Consider the following 6,000-nt stretch of genomic DNA (forward strand, 5'->3'; position numbering starts at 1 on the left):
TGGCCACTCCGGAGCAGGTTCCTGTGGGGCTCTATGAGACCAGTAACATGTTTGGATAGAAACCCTAGCAATATGTATATCAAAATTCGTGAAATCATTCGAGGAATTTAAATTTATCCTTTTTGAGTTCAGTTGATGACATGTCCTCGGAATGGCCATTCCGCGGCAGGTTCCTGTGGAGCCTTATGAAACCATTAACATGTTTGGATAGAAACCCCAGCAATATATATGTCAAACTTCATAAAATCACTCCAGGAGTTGATTGTTATCCACTTTGAGTCCATTTGATGAGTTGTCTCCAGAATGGCCATTCCGGAGCAGATTCCCGTGGGGTCCTATGAGGCCACTAGCATGTTTGGATAGAAACCCTCGCAATATGTATGTCAAAATTCATGAAATCACGCCAGGAGTTCATTTTTATCCATTTTGAGTCCATCTGACAAGTTGTCCCCGGAGTGGCCATTCCGAGGACAACTCATCAAATGAACTCAATATGGATAAAAATCAAATTCTGGAGTGATTTCATGCGGTTTGATATACAACCTGCCGAGGTTTCTTTTTATATCAAACAAGCTAGTAGCCATATCGGGCCCCTCGGTAAGTTACTCCGGAATGGTCATTCCTAGGACAACTCGTCAAATCGACTTAAATGAAAAAAAATCAATTCCTGGAGGGATTTCATGAATTTTGACATACATATTGCTAGGGTTTCTACCCAAACATGTTAGTGGCCTCAGGGCCCCATGGGAATCTGCTACGAAGTGGACATTCCGGGAACAACTCATCAAATGGACTCAAAGTGAATAAAAATCAACTCCTGGAGTGATTTCATGAAGTTTGACATACATATTGCTGGGGGTTCTAACCAAACATGTTACTGGTCTCATAGAGCCCCACAGGAACCTGCTCCGGAATGGCCATTCCGGGGACAGCTTATCAAATGAACTCAAAATGGATAAACCTCAACTCCAGGAGTGATTTCACGAATTTTGATGAACATATTGCTAGGGTTTCTATCCAAACATGTTACTGGTCTCATAGGGCCCCACAGCAACCTGCTCCGGAATGGCCATTCCGAAGATAACTCGTTAAATGGACTCAAAATGGATAAAAATCAACTCCTGGAGTGATTTCATGAATTTTGATACCAATATTGTGTGGTTTTATTGACAATTGTACACATTTGTTTTGGATCCGGAACATGGTCCCGGATATCCGGATTTACGGGAACCAGATGTGGTCCCAGGCTTGGTAAGTCTCATGCTCTAAAAATAGACAAATTTTCCAATCTTTTGACGGTTCAAGATCCAAAATCGGTCAAGAATTGATAAAGTTAGAAGCATTTCATTTCGGTGGGTACCCGGGTACCCATCCGAACACTTATGGGTGTTAAATTTCCCGTACACATAACGGTTAAAGAGGAAAATTTGCTATTGATTAGTTGAATTTCATTTTTCTGTAAGAATAATAGTACTGTAGATAATTGAGAATTTGTTCACAACAAATCAAAAAAGAAGGCATTTTTTTGGAATAAGTTCAACTTTATCAAAGGTTTTAGACGCATTTCAAAAATTTCATTATAGGTGGGTCTCAAAGACCGATAAAAAACAAAGAAGTCATTGGTTTAATGATAACAATCGGTTGAAAATAGTAGAAGTTATGACCATTTTACTGAAATAGTAATGTTTGCCCATTTAAATAACATGCTCTTGCAAATACCCTCTTACTTTAAGCTTTTACCCTCTTACTTGTCCACATGCCACAAATATACCTCTCTCTCTATCTAACTTTCCTCTCTTTATTTTTCAAACACACACGCATCAATATTAAGGTCGGAGCAAATTTTCCAATTATGTTTAACTGTATTTTATTATATGTAGAGCCATTTGACTCATGGTTAGTATTTTTAGTATTTATTTATTCACATACTTGTAACATGGGCTACGGGAATCGAGGATTATTTGTATCCCTGATGTAGTAATAGGATACCAGATGAACCGTTGCTTTTCATAGATGACGCTTTTCTCAAAATTTGTCGGTTATCTATGTTTACCTGCCTAAACAATACCTAATCTAGGATTGGGCGATACCGTATCGATACCCGCGATATTGATACTCGAAGGCCGATATTTCGATGTATTTCATCGATACTTACGACGTCGATATTATGCTAAATCGATAATTTCATCCCGATACTGTTCTGATAAAGCGGGATATGCAGCTGAAAAAATATAGACTAAAACTAGGTCAGAAAATGCTCAAAAAAACAAAATTTTTAGGATTTTTTCTCGCACTGTTTTCTTTTCAGGTAGCTACTAAGCTTAATTCTCAAATTTACTTCATTAGAAATGACCTCGACACAGCCGTTTTTATGCTAGACGACTTGAAACGAGCCGAACTGTGCCGATTTCGGTACAAGTGCCGAACTGCAAGATTTGTTAAATTTGTTATAATCTTAACGATCTGGCAACCGTGCGAGATGATTTTGACACCTGGCAGTGCTCCCATTTCATATGTAAAATTGAACCGGAGATGTGCCGCTTGATATCTTTGAAGTGCCACGGCACAATGTGCTGAGTGTCCGACCACTTGGAATTGACTCGTATGCAACACCTTGAACAATGTCACTTACATGTTTAACACTTATTGAACAGTAAGTGCGTACGATATGCGATTTTCAGCAATTCAAAACTGACCAGAGAGCACATAGAGTAGTATTGTGCGTTGAAGGCATAAAGATTTTCAAGCTTTTTACGCGCCATAATAGCGGTGAAAGTGGCAGAGGTGGGACAGAGATCGAGCAGAGCTAGAACCGGAAAGGAGCAACTCCCGGCGGAACTCTGCAGGAATGGCCAAGAACCGCCAGCAACGACACATCACTGGATGGTTTCAGGGGTTTGGGAGAGAGCTGCCGGATGAGTGGATTGAGGGTGTGGTTTGTCCCATCTACAGAAAGGGGGATCGGATAGATTGCTGCAATTACCGCAGCATAACGCTGGTCAAAGCCACCAACAGATTTTGTTACGTCGTCTATCCCCGGTGGCTGGAGAGTTCGTAGGGTAGTACCAGGTGGGCTTTTGAAGGCCCGTGCTACTACGGATCAAATTTTTACTCTTCGGCATGTCATCTAGATGTGTCGGGAGTACAACCCATCATATTTTTGTGGATTCCAGGACAGCATACGATTCAGTCGGGCGTGAACAGCTGTGATGCGGTTTTCCGTACAAAGCGACGTGTCCGAAATAGAGATGTACTGGAGCGAGTGATGTGTTGCGTGCGTGTTTTGGGGGCACTCTCTTTGCTCAACTTGTTTTTATTGGTTAATTTTTATGAATCCCTTTTTTTGAGTAGCATTTCCTAATCCCAGAATGCCGCCTTAAATAGTATCGATAAATCTAATATCGATGCTTCACGAGCGATATATCGACGGTATCGATAAAGCGGCGGATTTGATATTGATATTCAATTATCGATACTTTCGGGAATTTTGCCCAATCCTAACCTAATCTAATATTATTTAATTTTCATAACTTCTGCCTAACTATAATAAATTAAACTTTTCCTATACTTCTCCATTGCATCTTACTTTCATTCTTCCGTGAACCCGGGAAGGTGATTTTGATACCGTGCGAGAGCCGCGAGCTGGATATTTTTGCGACATTTCATTTCAAAAAAATTAAATATCGTGACATGGACGCGATAAACAAAAACAATATTTACCAACTACTTGTTGGTTTAAATGTCAAAGGTTATACCGCCTTTAACGGTAAACACTAAAGAAACAGAGATGAAAGAGAGAGTGTTGTTGCCAAGCTGAGTAAATTTTTTGTTGCGTAAAATTGGGTTATTTTCAATATTATGCGTTACCAAGCAATATATGCGTTACCAAGCAACGACATCTGCTGTATTCAACAGGGAAACATTGACAGTTTCAAACATATTTTCACACATGACGCATGATGAAACACTAGCGCCAACTTCTGTTTTTTTTTATATTTTCAGAAACTAGAGGCTGTATCCTATACTATATCGTCTTCAAACTCTGCTTAATGCTGTCTATAAACAAACGCTATTCAGCTGGGACAAAGGGCTCACCAATAGCCCCTTTACATCCAAACAGTAACTTCGAATAGCCCCTTTATATTTAAACACTAACAAGCATTGTCTTAATTGGCATAACATAGAGTAAGGAAGGGTAAAAGTGCGATGCGGGTAAAAGTGCGATTCTATGGTTTATCAGTGCGGATTCCGAGTAAATTGACTACATTGGCATGGATGGGTGAGTACTTTGACAGCTTAAATCTATCATAAACATTTGTTGTTTATGAATCATAGTTGCTGAGTTATGGGTAAAAGTTATTTTAGAACGGTTTTGATGTAATATTTCGTTGTACGGCAAATACGATATCAACAGGAGGATATTACTTATTGAAAAATTGTAGCAGCGTTTTACATCACTCAGATATCTCTCTTGAAATTGCGGTGAGCAGAATTTACAAAATAGATTTTGCTTTTCCATAATTTAATCAAAGCCCGCCAAGCGCCTAGCGGGGCAAAAGTTCGATTTATTGACGGGGTAAAAGTTCGATTCATGGATCGAGAATCTAACTCATTTTACTGACGGGACGACGACACTATGCAAGTCCTTACGACTTGTAAGCTAGGATTGGGCAAAATTCCCGAAAGTATCGATAATTGAATATCAATATCAAATCCGCCGCTTTATCGATACCGTCGATATATCGCTCGTGAAGCATCGATATTAGATTTATCGATACTATTTAAGGCGGCATTCTGGGATTAGGAAATGCTACTCAAAAAAAGGGATTCATAAAAATTAATCAATAAAAACAAGTTGAGCAAAGAGAGTGCCCCCAAAACACGCACGCAACACATCACTCGCTCCAGTACATCTCTATTTCGGACACGTCGCTTTGTACGGAAAACCGCATCACAGCTGTTCACGCCCGACTGAATCGTATGCTGTCCTGGAATCCACAAAAATATGATGGGTTGTACTCCCGACACATCTAGATGACATGCCGAAGAGTAAAAATTTGATCCGTAGTAGCACGGGCCTTCAAAAGCCCACCTGGTACTACCCTACGAACTCTCCAGCCACCGGGGATAGACGACGTAACAAAATCTGTTGGTGGCTTTGACCAGCGTTATGCTGCGGTAATTGCAGCAATCTATCCGATCCCCCTTTCTGTAGATGGGACAAACCACACCCTCAATCCACTCATCCGGCAGCTCTCTCCCAAACCCCTGAAACCATCCAGTGATGTGTCGTTGCTGGCGGTTCTTGGCCATTCCTGCAGAGTTCCGCCGGGAGTTGCTCCTTTCCGGTTCTAGCTCTGCTCGATCTCTGTCCCACCTCTGCCACTTTCACCGCTATTATGGCGCGTAAAAAGCTTGAAAATCTTTATGCCTTCAACGCCCAATACTACTCTATGTGCTCTCTGGTCAGTTTTGAATTGCTGAAAATCGCATATCGTACGCACTTACTATTCAATAAGTGTTAAACATGTAAGTGACATTGTTCAAGGTGTTGCATACGAGTCAATTCCAAGTGGTCGGACACTCAGCACATTGTGCCGTGGCACTTCAAAGATATCAAGCGGCACATCTCCGGTTCAATTTTACATATGAAATGGGAGCACTGCCAGGTGTCAAAATCATCTCGCACGGTTGCCAGATCGTTAAGATTATAACAAATTTAACAAATCTTGCAGTTCGGCACTTGTACCGAAATCGGCACAGTTCGGCTCGTTTCAAGTCGTCTAGCATGAAAACGGCTGTGTCGAGGTCATTTCTAATGAAGTAAATTTGAGAATTAAGCTTAGTAGCTACCTGAAAAGAAAACAGTGCGAGAAAAAATCCTAAAAATTTTGTTTTTTTGAGCATTTTCTGACCTAGTTTTAGTCTATATTTTTTCAGCTGCATATCCCGCTTTATCAGAACAGTATCGGGATGAAATTATCGATTTAGCATAATATC

This window comes from Sabethes cyaneus, chromosome 3 (assembly GCF_943734655.1).
Source record: "Sabethes cyaneus chromosome 3, idSabCyanKW18_F2, whole genome shotgun sequence".
NCBI lineage: Eukaryota > Metazoa > Arthropoda > Insecta > Diptera > Culicidae > Sabethes > Sabethes cyaneus.